The sequence below is a fragment of the Pseudochaenichthys georgianus genome, chromosome 6 (assembly GCF_902827115.2).
Source record: "Pseudochaenichthys georgianus chromosome 6, fPseGeo1.2, whole genome shotgun sequence".
Taxonomy (NCBI): domain Eukaryota; kingdom Metazoa; phylum Chordata; class Actinopteri; order Perciformes; family Channichthyidae; genus Pseudochaenichthys; species Pseudochaenichthys georgianus.
The window spans coordinates 15,455,383-15,471,520 of NC_047508.1; the positions used below are offsets into that span (position 1 = coordinate 15,455,383).

The 16,138-nt window shown below is 41.0% G+C and overlaps 1 protein-coding gene across 2 annotated transcripts in view; it reads left to right on the top strand.

Annotated features, from left to right (window-relative positions):
- Positions 1–9,739: 9,739 nt before the first annotated feature.
- kcng4a (potassium voltage-gated channel, subfamily G, member 4a) overlaps positions 9,740–16,138 on the top strand; it is a 61,146-nt gene continuing 54,747 nt past the window's right edge. For both annotated transcript variants that reach the window (XM_034084236.2, XM_034084237.2), the window contains exon 1: positions 9,740–9,991. The gene's annotated coding sequence lies outside the window, so the exon portion shown is untranslated. The remainder of the gene's footprint in view (positions 9,992–16,138) is intronic.

The window sequence follows — 16,138 nt, forward strand, 5'->3', positions numbered from 1 at the left end:
CTGGGTGTATGGGAGAAGGAATATGCTGTGGAGAGAGCTGCTGGGGTGGATGTGTTGAATGGAGTAATCCAGGTCTCAGTGAGAGCAAGGAAATCCAGGGACTGCAGGGAGGCGTAGCGAGAGATGAAGTCAGCCTTAGGAACAGCTGACTGGCAGTTCCACAGGCCGCCTGAAACTAGATGTTGGATGTCAGTGGAGCACGTGGGATAGACGAGAGCAGGCCGGTTATAGCGATTAGGAGATACACGGGGCCAGTGATAATTGCGAGAAGACACATGAACAGGAATGGAGAAAATACACATGATTATAGCATGAGGGGCTAGAAAGCTAAAGAAAATAAAAATAAAACACCAGCGATACTTAGCTCAATCAAGGTAGGATTTGCCTCCTCTTTGCCACCCTCGTGACTCCCGCAGGACTCCAATGTCTTTGTCCGTCTTACTCCCGCAGGACTCCAATGTCTTTGTCCGTCTTCGGCTGTCTGACGCTGAAGGAAAGAGCTACCTAAATGGACGCCTGATTGCTGAGTTCGCAGCTGTGGCGCCACGCCCCTCTAATTAGTTAACTCTCTACAGCTGATGGGCGACAGCTGAGAGGCCGTGCCTATTTTAATGCACGCTTGATTGCCTACTGAGCCCTGTTTAACAGCTTCACGTGATCAGATCTGAGATTTAAAATCTCTCAAAAGCGCCGATTTAGCTACAATAACTACAGAACAATTATACAGAGTAGAATAACTGAAATAGAGAAGTCTAATTAAACACGAATAGTACTTACAGTGGCTGCTGCATCAATAGGTAATGTCGCCACCCGGTCAAGATGCACACGAGATATATATATATATATATATGTAAAGTACCATGTGTACAAACAATATAACTGATTCTCTTCTGTTGAACATGTTGGATTGTGTATTGTCCGAGTCAGGGTCCTTTTTATTTTACTCTAACTTTGGAAGTTGTGTTACCAATGCTTACTGTTTATTTGATCCCCATTTGGTAATGCAATTAATAAAAACAACAAGGTTTGGGTTCGTTCTTCAGATGACTGACGTTAACGTGTAAGCTCAATAATGCTCCAGCTCAACCAACCATATTGTAATATCTATGTATTCATCTTGAAATATGACATTAATAATTGTAATATACACATCTTATTGTGAGGTTGATTTCACATACATTACTTCAACGTTAGCTTAGCATAGCCAATTTAAATTAACCTTAGCGATGCATACAGTTCCTACCTACATAGGATAATAAAATATCTCTCTACGTTACAAGGATGTCCTTATTTTATCAACCTCAAACAGAAGCCGTTTGTTCAACAGTATTATCCCACTTAACGTCTATTTAGTTTTAACCTTTATATATAGGCTACAGTCTATTATTTTAACTTGGAGGCTACGATTAGCATCGTTAGCACCGATGTAGCTACCACTCGCTACACGCTAACCCAAGCCTTAACATTCATTACGTAGCTGATTAAAATCATTAACACATAAATAAAGCACTCGAATTTCACTTACCGAAAAAACCACATTCATGCACCGTCTGTTTTAACCGCAGAGCGAGTCACAATAGTCCGATATATAAGCATGAAGAACAAACAACCACGGCCGGCTTCAAGTTATGTTTCCTGGATGAGCTGAGCAGGCAGAGTCCCTGTAGCTTCACGGAGCAGCTAGCAGAGAGACAAGAAGCTAGCAACAGCAGTCACTTGACAGAGCCGTCACTCAATGTGACCACGCCCTAATTTATGCAAAAACGTTAAGACCTAATATAAATAAAAGGGTCGTGTTAGAAAACAATTCACTCACAGATCCATAATCATGAAGGTGGAATCTAACTATATCGATAATAAAAATGTATGGAGCCAGGGGTAGAAACATGTTTTTTTCTGCTGTAAAGTTGGGCATTTTAACATAGGGGTCTATGGAAATTGCTCCTTTCTGCAGCCATCGCCTATCGGCCAATATATAAACTGCAGTGTGTGGCACTTCCGTAATGGCGTCCCGGCTCTTCCCCAGAGTTTGCCGCTTGGTTTCACCGCGGCTGCCAGCTGTGTTTACTCGCATCATTCAAACAAGACGCGCTGGCTCGGGAGCTACAACTACAACAAAATGAACATATTTTACCGTGATTAAATTGTAATACACGTTTCTAAATGATGCCGAAGTAACAACATACTGATACCGGTTAGTAAAAACCATGAATTAATGCTTGACAAGTCTGCAGACAGACGGCAGGCGGAAAACCTTTTAAAATGCTTTTTTTCTGAATGGAGATCGGGTCGAAAAGGCTAAGCTAACGTTGTATATACTCCGTCCACACTCACAACAACGGCCTACAGACATAAATAAACCAGCGACTGTATTCGCCATGAGACAGACAGTCTGTGGTTTGTACTTGTTTAACTTTTGTCCAGTTTCTGAACAGATATGAGGAGCTGTGAGCTCTGTGTGCTAACAGCTAACGGCTGATGTTTTCTGGTTGAACGTCAGTGACGGCAGGCTGAGATCCTCACCGCTGATTGGCTACCGCGAGTGAATACGGCGCTCGAGTTGAAAAAATTTAACTCGAGCGTTTGTCGCGGCCCCCTTCAATCGCCTCAATCGCGCCGCGGAATTCGCGTCCACCGCTTCATGCTTGCCGTCGGAGCGAATTCGCGTCTGTCCGCGTCACTCCATTGACTTTACATGTAATCACGCCACCCCCAAACATCACATCACGTCCGGTGTGAACGCACCATAAACTCAACATGTACTAATAAGTTTGGCACAAGTCCTGGCACAGTCATCCTCTGTGCCCACACGATGTATTTCAATGTAATTCTATTGATTTTGGTGATCCCCTGACTCTTCAGTTACAGGATGGGTTGCTGTGACTTTTGGTACATACATTCAGTGAATTGTTATCACTTTAATTCCCTGGAGTTGCACATATACCCGAATTATCTGATCACATGTTTAGTTAGTGCTGATCAGTGAATGGAAGCATGCTATCACACAAAACTAAGATGGTGAACATGGTAAACACAACACACTCTCACTCCCTAAGCGTCCAATAGCGACGTTTGGTCAGTGTCCGTGGCGTGCAGTTGTGACGCTCCTAGGCTCCTTCAGCGTCATAAAGGGACGCAAATAGCTTTCAACTGATTGCAATGTATTCCCATCTGCGTCGGGATTTGACGCTCATGGAAGCACGGCATTCGTTTATGCCGGCTGCCCTTAAAGGCAATGTGAGCGTCCATTCCCATTGGATAACGGAGAATTGTACACCCGGAAGTAAGTATTCCTCTTACTGTCGATTGATTTTACAGTGATATCTGCACTACTCATCGACTAAAAAACACCAGATTATCCTTGTTAATTACACAACATTGATTGGTTTAAATTGTGTGCAATGCTTTTGTATTTTTCCCCTTCGATTCGGAGAAACAAATATTTTTTCTGAGTAAAGGATGGCAGAAGACACTACACTACCCAGAATCCCCAGCTATCGTTTGGACTACACCATGTGCTCTGTTTGACAAACCCCGTTTTTTTCACCATTCATTCCGATGGCTGGCGTCTATGTCACATGATCTTCAAATTTCTCCCTGCAGAAAAAGAAAACATGGCCGAAATTCGTTTTATTCTCGGTAGAAAATGCCTATTTTAAAGTTAGTTTGGCCATTAAAATGCGTTTTGATGTCATTTGATGCGAGAAATATGAGTTGTTATTTCAGATTATGTGTGCAGTGGATGTACATGATCTTTAGTTTGCTAGTTATTACGAAGATTACTTCAGGAAATCGCGACGTTTTCATTGTTACCAAGGTGGTTGCTAGGGACGCTGCTATCGATATTATTTCTGTTATGTTGTGTAACTGTTTAATGATGTTATCTTTATTGCTACCCCCTTCCCCGTCAATGTATAGTGTTGGTCCACAGCCTAAACATATTAGTTTAACAAAATCCGCATCTAAAGATAGCCTACGTTATTTTCCCCCTGTGCAATTCCAGTCTCACATCTCACAGCACATCGTCATTAACAAATACCGGAAACAGACCGAAAACATTTAAAAAAAATAATAATAATACCTTATTCCGAGTGTGCTTGCTTTTCTCTTTGAAAGTCATCACATAACGGCATTGTAATACACGGTTCGGCTGCATTACATATTACATATCTGCCGTAGTTCTGTATTTATAGAGCCCTGATGAGAAGACAAACATGAGGAACTGAAAACGTGAGGTGGATCATAAATATATCAGCCATTAAACAACATCTTACATTTCTTTTCACACAATACGTCTCCTTGCAGTATCAACACTAATTCGGCTCACTTTTATATTTGATCCAATTGGTAGATATGCTGTATTTACACCATAAAGGTGCACAGCTGATATAAAGGGACACCTGGTGGTTAAAGCATGTTATTGAATTTAATTATTTTTATTATTAGATATTAATACGATCCCTATAAAGTATATTCATTACTCGTTATTCTCTACTAATAGTTAATTAAAGACTGTATGTAATGACTATTTTGCACATCCCTTTCAAGATTTCAAGATTTTCTAAGGTTTATTGACATATCATATAGGCCTACACAACTATGGTGTAGTTCTGCACTGAATGAAAAACTTGGGTTGCAGGTTCCTCAATAGTGCATTACAAGACATCTATCAATATTTGTGCATACCTCCAGCAATGTTAACTATGTTGAAGCACTTATTTTAACTGATATTATACATAATGTATTATACTCTTATATTGATGTATGTAGATATTTCATCTCCGGCCTTGTCAGGTATTGAACAATCAATAAATAAAGAACACAGAATTGTTGAATATAAAACACAGAATTTGTGTGATTATACTAAATGATTTTCAAATAAACACAACTGCATATTTAACTGTTACACATGCTGATGTAACGCAAATGTTCCAACTTGGGATCAATAAAGTATATCTTATCTTAAGCTGATCGATGGCTACTGCCATATTTGCACAATGTGCCTCTGAACCTTGACAAGTGCATGTTTCAGGCTTATCAATTAATGTAATGTAATGTTATCACAGGGGTCACACACATAAGACCAGCTGTTAAATAAAGCTCTTCTGACCTTTGCTGGCGTGTGGGTATATATATTAATACTGCCCATAATGGGCACAAGCAATTGTCACCCATTTATTAATTATATGTTTTAAATGTGAGTGTTTCCTGTCCCCTAAACCTCCAGGGATGTACACAGTTTAATACTGGCAACTTCTTATTATGGGAAATACGAAAACGTCTTTTAAAACTACAACTCCCAGTAGAGACGTGCCATAGAGATCATGTTGCGAAACAGAATAGCCAGCATGTGTAGTTCTGGGAACGGGGTGGGGGAGGGGGGACGCGGTGGACCCGTTCAAATCCAGTTTTGGACAGTCTGCCGTGGTTCCATCCCATTTCAAGTGCTGTTCGAGAATCGGCTTAACCCTCGGAGCACACTCTCCAATGACAGAGCTTGAGGACTATCACAGGGTTTGTCAAACAGAGCACATGGTGTAGTCCAAACGATAGCTGGGGATTCTGGGTAGTGTAGTGTCTTCTGCCATCCTTTACTCCTGGGAATGGACGCTCACATTGCCTTTAAGGGCAGCCGACATAAACGAATGCTGTGCTTCCATGAGCGTCAAATCCCGACGCAGATGGGAATACATTGCAATCAGTTGAAAGCTATTTGCGTCCCTTTATGATGCTGAAGGAGCCTAGGAGCGTCACAATTGGACGCCACGGACACTGACCAAACGTCGCTATTGGACGCTTAGGGAGTGAGAGTGTGTTGGGTAAACATTACTATCTTAACATCAGCATGTTTTATTATCATTGTGAGCATGTTAGCAACATGTATCTCAAATAGCTGTAGCAGAAGCATAGCTGTAGGCTCTTATTTTTCTTGAAATCCTGTTCAAATTCCAGCAAGGTGATTGTTAATCGGTCTATTTATTCAGTAAAGATAGCCACTCATACCAAGACCATCCAGTTAGACTGTGTCTTTAAGCTGTTTGTCAAGGTCATTGTGGCTGAATGTGTTAAAAACTGTGTTTTTGTCACCTTTGCTGTGAATCCTCATCTGTACAGCCTAGTATTTGCTCGATACTGTGGCTTTTACAGTTTGGCCTGGCATTGTACCAGATCAGTCTTCTGTAAACTGAGGGATTTGTTTTTAGTCTCATGTTTTTTTTGTCTACAGTGACAGTTTCAGGTGAAACACAGATCAGACAGCGTTTGGACGTTTAATTAACATGAATATTAATTAATTAATAATTATCTTGTTATCAGAGACATATAGTCTTCTTGTATCACCATAGTGTTTTATCAACCTGTCCTCTCCTTTTCATTTCACTCCTGCAATGTTCCCCCATTGTCATCCTTTTCCCAAACAAATCCCTTATCCCCTTCACCTCCTGTATTCCATGTTCTGCACTCTGTTTTTCCCTGAGCCCCCTCCCGTTGTTCTTTATTCCATCCCGTCCAGTCCGTCTACTCACAGCGTCCTCCGAGAGAGCAATTAACCTGATCAAAACTTCCAAGTGCTGAGATCAAACATATCCCAGCACGGGAGGGCGGTAAGAGAATCACACAGAGGGATGAGACACTGGGAAATGTGAGGAGAGGCAAAACAGAGAGTTTTACCATCGAGGGGGACCTTAAGGTGGCCATTGGAGTGAAAGTGTGTGTGGAAACAGCTGAGTAAGTCATTGCTCGTCTCCTGCACGCACCTCACACCCCTGCTCATCTGACTCGGCTGCATGCCGGCTGCTGCAATCTCATCTCAGCCCCTCTTGCCTGTGAGGGATTAAACTCTTAATCCGCCAGATTGAGGCTCGCTATTAGTAGCAACAGGGCTGCGGCTATCTTTGTGTGTTTTTTTGTGTGTGCTGGTTTCTGGAGTTTGTACCTTTCTACATGCACACACACACACACACACACACACACACACACACACACACACACACACACACACACACACACACACACACACACACACACACACACACACACACACACACACACACACACACACACACACACACACACACACACACACACACACACACACACACACACACACACACACACACACACACACACACACACACACACACACACACACACACACACACACGTGTGTGTGAGATGGCAGCTGCAGGTATGGGTGTGTGAGAGATTAATAAAAAACAATGAGGCAGGGAAACAGAGAGAGTGCTGGGGGTGGTGCTACACATAAACCAGTTAGCCGGTTCAATGTTGGAGGAGCGGGATGTACCCTATCTGCCACCTGTGCAAAATCCAGATTGAAGAAAATAACTGTCTTTGTGTGAGTGTTTATTTCTTTCTGCCTGTGGGTAAATTTGTTTTAAAGTGTAGGAAAATGACAGACAGAATCAAAAAGGTGTATGTCATTACTGTCTCAGTGAGGGGGATTAATGGGCTCCTAAATCCCCTTTGTCAAAAGCAAAAAAAAACGAAGAGCCCAGCGTGTGTGATCTGTCTCACATTGCATACACTAACTAACTCAGGGCATATGCTGCACATAGGTTAATGAATAGTGATGGAGGGATTCAATAACTCTATCACACGCATGCACACACGCACGCACGCACGCACACACACACACACACACACACACACACACACACACACACACACACACACACACACACACACACACACACACACACACACACACACACACACACACACACACACACACACACACACACACACACACACACACACACACACACACACACACACACACACACACACACACACACACACCCACACACACACACAGAGACCCCCACCTCTTCAGTTTCCATCTCTACCCTCACTAATGTGTTGTCTGCTCCGTTAGCAGCCATAAGGGCCTGGACAAAGTGTTTGCTTGTTTTAGCGGTTCCCTCAGGCGCATGGAACCTAATGAGCTGCCTCTTAAGAACAAAGTGTGTGTGAGTGTGTGTGTGTGTGTGTGTGTGTGTGTGTGTGTGTGTGTGTGTGTGTGTGTGTGAGGCCAGCAACGTAGACAAATCTGCAAGCATATTGATAAGTTATTCTCAACTGTTAGCTTTTTTTTTTTGTATTCAGGGTCAGCCTTGCAGAGGTTGGCATGATAGAGCAGGCGCTGATCTGGAACTGACTGTGTTTTTCAAAGTCAGCATTGTACACTGAGGTCTATTGACTTGAGGCACAGCCAAAAGTTTGACCAGCTGTTCAGTGTCACTTTGATATATCACTGCCCTGATGATTCTGTGTGGACAGAGATCTGTGCATCTGTGATCCAACACTGTATCTGTGGCAGCTTTTATTTCTGTGCCATTGGGCGCAGCAAATATGACACAAGACAGTATGTTGCAACTGTACATACATGCATTTTCACATACTACATTTACAGAAGCTAGAAATGATTTAGTAGCATAAAGTAAAGGTATTATATTTACTTTGGAAAATTTCCAGACAAAGAATACAATGAAAAGAACAGCTGGAAGTCGATGTTTTATGCTGACTAAGGACATTAATATGGTGGCTGACCATTGCAAATGTGCCATAATGGCCCAAAACATATATTGGAAGTAATCATAAGCCAATTTTAGGTCAGTTTCCAGTGACAGTTGGCCAACTTCATAATCCCCGAATGTCGACAAGCGCTATGGTGCCAGCGGTGTGCATCACTTTTTAGTGTGCCCGTTTCCATTGTGTTTTGAGCTTCTTGCAGCGTTTTGTTTATACAGCACTTTTAGTATATCCCAGCGCATGTATCAGCAAGTCGGTGAATGTTTTCTAAATGCTGCACATCTCTCGTCTCTTCATTTGCATGTGTTTGCACATTTGTGTTTTTATATTTGCATCGTTGTTAATAGTGCAGTGTGTTTAATGGAATTGTTTTGGGTTGTTGTATGTGCCCCTGTCATCCAATGTATATTTTCTCCTCAGATAAGATAAAATAAGCCTTTACTGATTCACAGAGAGGAAATGCAGGTGTTGCAACAACAAATAAAGACAAGTAAAAACTTAAAAAGTATAATCACAAATGAAACACAAAGAAAACAAGAGCAATTCAACCCCATAATTTAAAGGGAGTTAATACATAGGACAGAACACATCTCATAGAGAATAACCAACTCAGTTTACAAAATCCATTTATTTTAGTACTGTGCAAGTCCCAGGGAAAATGACAATGTGGACACTTTATTACTGCATACTTTTTTCAGACTAACATATTAGAATTAAGTTTAAGAGTTATACAACGAGACATTAACTGACTGACTTTATGGTGTTTTTAGACATGTTTCCATTGTTTCTTTATATTTCTACTTTCAATTGTAAGTGTATGTAATGTAACACTTGCTTGGACGGTAATGGGGAGGTAACCGCGCCCCCTATTGCGCGTGAAGTGATCAGGGCAGGAAACTTGGTTGAGAGCATCTCCTCAGTGTCCTTGAATTTCAGATTATCTAAAAGGAAAGGAGAGAAATCGAGTGCACGCTCTCTGCCCATTTTTGGTAAAATGCCACCTTTGTCTAATCTGGAGCTCAGACATTCACATAGACTACTCTTGGTCATGTGTGTCACCTTTACGCAAACTTGAACTCTCCTGTGTTGTGCACCGCGGCTCCGGCTCCCCCCTCCCCTGCTCCTCCCCCTCCCCTGCTCCTCCTCCTCCTCCTCCTCCTGCAGCGCCACTAACCGAGCTGTACCGGGACACTTTTCAGCGCACCAGACCTGTACCCGCTTCCATCTCTGGTATGTTCAGACTCCGTGCGCGCCCTGCACCGGCTCGGATGATGGGGAAGCCGGAGAGGTATATCTGTTATTATCACAACATGTGGCGGTTGGAAATGATCGTTGACACCCTGATTTAGTGTAGAATGATCGGAGGGACTGCAAGGCGGCACAGGGATTTCACAGCGAGCTGATTTGGCCGTTATGAGGGACGTGTGCCGGGCTCAGGATGGTAAGATGCACTTCATAAGTTTCTGGGGGTTTGAAGGTATTTGTCTGAAGTTGTAATGTTGTCCCACTACTTAAAATAAGGAATGCTGTTTTCTTTTCATCTCCACAAATACAGTAGAATAATAAAGATACAGATAGACATTTGATTTAGCAAAATGAGAAAGCAATAATGGTAATAGGAAGGGGTTTAATGATGCCCTTTAATAACATGTGACTTTGAATTAAGGTGTACCATGTTATGTTTTCTATTCACTTCATCATAGAAACACAATGAGTTCATGAAAAGCACATTCATTGCCCATTATTAACCAATCGTATTAAGGTCCAAGCTTGATAAGGGAAAATAGTCCCTGTGTGTGTGTGTGTGTGTGTGTGTGTGTGTGTGTGTGTGTGTGTGTGTGTGTGTGTGTGTGTGTGTGTGCGCGTGTGTGCGTGCGTGTGCGTGTGTGTGTGTGTGTGTGTGTATATATGTGTGTGTTTATTTTTTCAAGTTGAGAGAGAGAGGGAGACGGAGAATCCATAAGAGACGCTCTCTACTAGCTTCTGACAAATGCAGTTTGCCTATGAATATAATATAAGCTCTCAGACTGAATGCATGATTCAATCACAAACTAAATATGTAGAAACATAAAGACATGTAGGAAAGAGAATTTATTTGATATTTGTATGTGCCCATACAAAACTTAAAATGTGATTTTATTTGAGATTCCAATCAAATTAATATAAACTGCTGAGGGGGCAATTTGCAGAGGACAGTATAATATAACAAACACATAATTAAAAAAGCAAAGAAGCAAAGTTTAGTTCCATACTATTTTGAATGGTTGCCCTGTATACTCAACTGTAAATGAAAAGTGGGCTGGGTGCTTTTGGAAAAAGTGGAAAAAGCAGGATGGCGATCAACAATGAGGATGGGTATTTAAAGAACCTTTATTTTAGTGGTTACAAGTCAACATCTTTCAACCACTCTTCTTCGCCAGGACTAACTGACAGTGTTGGGTGTAACGCGTTACAAAAGTAACGGAGTTACAGTAATATATTACTTTTTGCTGTAACGAAGTAATGTAACGCATTACTAATGCAATGTGGGTAATATATTACCCGTTACAATGCTCAGTAACGCAGTTACAACACATTTTAACCCGAAATTAAATGGTGTTTTGTTTTTTAACAATGTACTAACATAGCGAGACATTCCGACACCAGACAAATTGTGCGGGTAGATTAGTAAACCTGGTGTTTACTCTTCAGGCTTCGAGCCGGGATCTTCGGGCAGTTGCATGGTATGCAGTGCACCCTCTATTCCAAAAAGAGAACGGTGCGAAAAATACTAACAACAAATTGTGTCAGGTGCGCGTGACCTGCTCCGCTGCGCGTGCATCATTTCCAAAGTGCTTCCACAGCAGTGACACACATCTGTGGATAATCATTTATACGAAAATGGTTAAAGCAACCATCACTAAACGCCAGAAACACTGCATCTACTGCAGACAGTAGCAACGGGTCAGATGGGAACATCACGTTACCCTCCGCTGTGGACACTAGCTTACTCCCGCCTGACTCGCCGCCCTCAACCCCGGAGCAGCACTCTTCGTTGCCCGAAACTACGCCGCCCCTCTGCGGCCCGCAGGTGCCAGGATACCACGGCAAACCAGAGCCTGCCCAGGTATATCTAAACAAGTACCCGCCTGTACAGTGGGGTTAGGTGGTCATTTTGCAGCTCGTGGTATACAAATAGACAAGGGCTAGAATATGTGAAAATAGTGCCATATTCTGCCATGCCTGTAGAAATGTTGGGTCAAATATAATGCATACAATAGCACAGATGCCTTCACCACGAATGGCTACAAAACTATCTCATATCCCAAGCTTATCAACAAGCTAATGTTGCAGCTGAAATGATCTCCAGGTCACAAATTCAACCTCACATGATGATGTGATACCAGTTTTCAAGGACAGTAAATGTTCTCTTCCCAGAGTATATGATGGGACCAAAGTGATGATTTAATAGGCTACATGGTTTTAATAATACTTTTGCTTTTCAATGTTTGCCATTTCAAACCATGAGCTGGTTCAAATTATATTTGCCTTGATTTACAATATGTTCTCATTTGTTTTATCAGTACAGTTTTGAAGCTGTTGTGCTTTTCTTTGTCACAGTCCACTTTGGACTATATGAAATATTTCAGGATTGCACTAAAAGTGCACTCACTTGAAATGTTCTCACTTGCTTGGTTTCAAAACATAACAAATGCCATAATCTGTTCATTGGGGACCATCAATGCTATTTTTCATTGCTGTTGCCGGCCACTATTGCTCATGTAAACCTACTACTGCTGTAATCTCAGATTCACCCCGAGTCATTTTGTTCTGGAACCGGGCCTGTATGGCCATATGCTAAACACACTACAGAGCCCATTCCGTGTTCTGTTAGTGTTTACTTCCTCTCTGCCTTCTTCTGGTGATTTATCTGACGTCCAGCGCTCCGTCTTTTAACCTCTTTTCCTTTCTCTTTCTTGATCCTCCTTAGCAACCTTCATTATAGTCCTTGACAGTGGTCTGTACTGCTGGATTAACAACGTGTCACATGTTGAGAATTTACAATCAGAATCGAGTATTCAACTAACCCGTGTAATACAAGTTGTTAGTCGCCTTAAGGGCCTACACAGTTGTTATGCTAAACCACATCGCCCTTCATTGGATGTATAATGAGTTGCACTAAACTACATTTTAGCATTTAAAATACCGAGCCATTCTTTTGCGGTTATTTTTGGTGAAAGTAACTAGAAAAGTAACTAAAGTAGTGTAACTCATTACATTTCAGAGACAGTAATTTTGTAATGTAACTTATTACTTTCAAAAGAGAGTAATAAGTAATATGTAATATATTACATTTTGGAAGTAACTTGCCCAACACTGCTAACTGAGTACTTTTTAAATGTATATAGGTTCGAAGTAATGCATCTTGTAAAACGTTCCACCTTCACATGTTATTAAACTCTAAAAATAAAATAAAAAAGCAAGTTTACTCTCCACTTCCTCTGTTATCCTCGCTTCACAGTCTATTACTTGTGTCCAGCGGAAAACAGGGGGAGGTATAGCAAAGCTGATAACTCAATTAAATTTCCCACCGCGAAAAAACGGCCACATTCACGGGGAATACAAATCGATTAATACATTCTTTATCATGCTCTTTCCTCCACCCGGTGAGATGGAAATGAGGCACAGCCCTTGTGACAAAGGTGATGTATTGGTTCCTCCAGTACAGGATCCTATTCTCCTGGATCTGAATAAGTGAAGCCTGTTGGTGCGGCCCAATGCTTCAAACTGTCGCTGCTGTCCAGTCACACATTCAATAAGCCTGTGGGTACAACTGTAAATAGTCAATGAGCAGAATAATCGCAATACTGATGATAATATTCCTGCTCTATATAAGCTGTTGTGAACAGAATATGTAGTGCTACTGTACTTATGACACGCACATACTCTGTATTCGTCTTACAGGACATCTGTGAGTCACAGCTGGTCACAGTGACAGATGAGTGTTGTATGGGTGCCTGCCAGTGGTGGAATGTAACTTTACATTATATTCAAATACTCTACTTAGGTTCAATTGAGATGTGCTATGACTTTACTTGAGCATTTTATATGTTATACAACTTTTTACCACTATTCCACTACATCTTAAAGATTAATATTGTCCTTTTTACTCAACGCCATTGATCTTAATCAATTGATCAATAACATTTTGTTTATTTAGGCCACTATTACAAATTACACATTTGTCCGGAGGGGCTTTAAAAAGTGTACATATGTCACCCCCTGTCCTTAGATCCTTGCAGTGGACCAGGCAAAACTTCTACAGAAACCTAATTACTTAGGAAAAATGGAACATCGACATAGACAATTCAAATGAAAACAAAATAAAATGTGAATGTTATATTTACTTATTTAAAACTAAGGGCATTATGCTCTGGATGCTGAGTTAGTACAATTATTTTATGGAAAATAAGTGCTTATAAAAGCCGAGGTGGGAAAAGTACTCTGATTTTGTACTTTAGAAAAACTAGAAGTATCAAAGTGTAGGAATACTCTGTTACAAGTAAAAGTCCTGCATTCAAAATGTGACTTCAGTAAAAGTACAAAAGTATTGGCATCAAAATGTACTTAAAGTGGACCTATCATGCTATATTTTAATAATATATTGTAGGGCCATACCTATATAAAACATGTCTGTGAAGTTGTTTTTTTCAAAATACCAAACAGATCATGCATTTTAGCCATGCCTCATTTTGCTCTATTTGCTCTATTCCAGCCCTGTCTTCACAATGGCTTATTCTGTGGCAAATGAGCTGCAGCTGACCTCGCCCCCCTGCAAAGGAGGGGGGTGAGGCATGAGCGTCATGTTACCATGCTGTTACCATGCTGTTACCATGCCACACAACCTCTCATTCCCCTGATAGGTGGAGAGTTGCCCATATAGGCGGAGCTCCTTGTTTCTGACGTCAGAGATATTTCAAATCCGTATCAGTCTGTATCAGCTCCGTTTTTTTAGAGATTTGGGTATGGAGGAAAAGAGAGAGGGTTGTTTTTTCTGACACTTGGTGAGTTCCCTGACACACCGGGGACACATATTCATGTATAAAAGACCTACAAAAGTGCATTATGCATGATAGGCCCCCTTTAAAGTACCAAATGTAAAAGTACTCATTATGCAGATTAGCCCATTTCAGAATCATTTATATCATGTTTTTTTATTATAATTATTGATGCATCAATGCTGCTAGTTTTAATGACTTGGTATGCTGCAGGGAAGCTTTTGAATTTACTCCAGGTGGAACTAAAGTCTTATTTAAGTTTTGATTATATTTCACATAATAAATCCATATCTTCAAAATATAGCTATTAAATCAAGTTAAAGTACACGATTTACCTCTGAATTGTAGTGGGGTAGAAGTACAAAGTAGAAACAAATGGAAATACTCAAGTAAAGTACAAGTACCTCAAAATTGTACTTAAGTACAGTACTTGAGTAAATCTACTTAGTTACTTTACACCACTGATAAAGTAGAGAGGAGAAAGGTGAGCTTAAGCCTATAGCAGCACACAGCATAGGCATCATAACAAAGATGAAACTATGGCTGTATTTCTTAGCTCATGAAAAGTTAAATATTAAAGTTGGGGTAGGTCATTTTGGAGAAACCAGCTCGAGTGCGCTAGAATTTGAAAATACACAGCCGGGAAAAATCTGCCACTTCCTTACAGAGCCCCTTCTCCAACACACAGGAACACGCACATGACCAATGAGGGCACGAGATAAGTTTGTGCACAGATGGAAGGCTGACAGGCAGGTAGGCCATCCAGTTACTTTAGCCGGGCCGGCTCAGATGATTGGTCGTGCTTTTTACAGTACTACGGCTTCCACAGATGACATTTTTTTATGGATTTTTTGTCAAAGCACTTAAGATATTCATTGCTATCGGGATGTTAAGAGCGTTCCATGGAATATAACAAAAAGTGTATCTCGAGCCGGTTTCTCAAACTTACCTACCCCACCTTTAAGTGATATATGGTTCTCATTGGATTTTCTGACGATACAGAAATATGAGGATTTTTTTAGAATACGATACATGGCCGTAGATTTAACTCCTCAAAAATAACTACAGCAGCAACATTCAACAAAAACATGAATTCAGCAGTATTATTGCAAGAAAAACTCAATGACATACTTTTATATAAGTGAGGTTTTGAATGCAAGACTTTACATGTAAGTGGTGTATTTTCACAGTGTGATATTGGTACTTGGACCTTAGGTACCTGAATATGTATTTACAAACAAGTAGAAAAGTCTGTAATTGTCCTTAGAGATTCTTGTGTAGAAAATCTATCATTGCTTTTTTTTCACAAAAAAAGCTGGCAAGAGAAAATCACAGGGTAGACATCCAAATATTAGTCAGCTTTATCGGGAGAAGCTATATACAAGAAGAAAGGAACAATGAGTCTCTAAGGATAATTCCAGCTGTTTCAACTGGGGTCTTATTCTTTCATCCTTTGCCACCAAACCACTCAATACAAAACACATTCTCACCCACTGCCTCACAGAGTGGCTTTCATCTCAGATGGTTGTCGAGCTGGTTGATTGTACTGC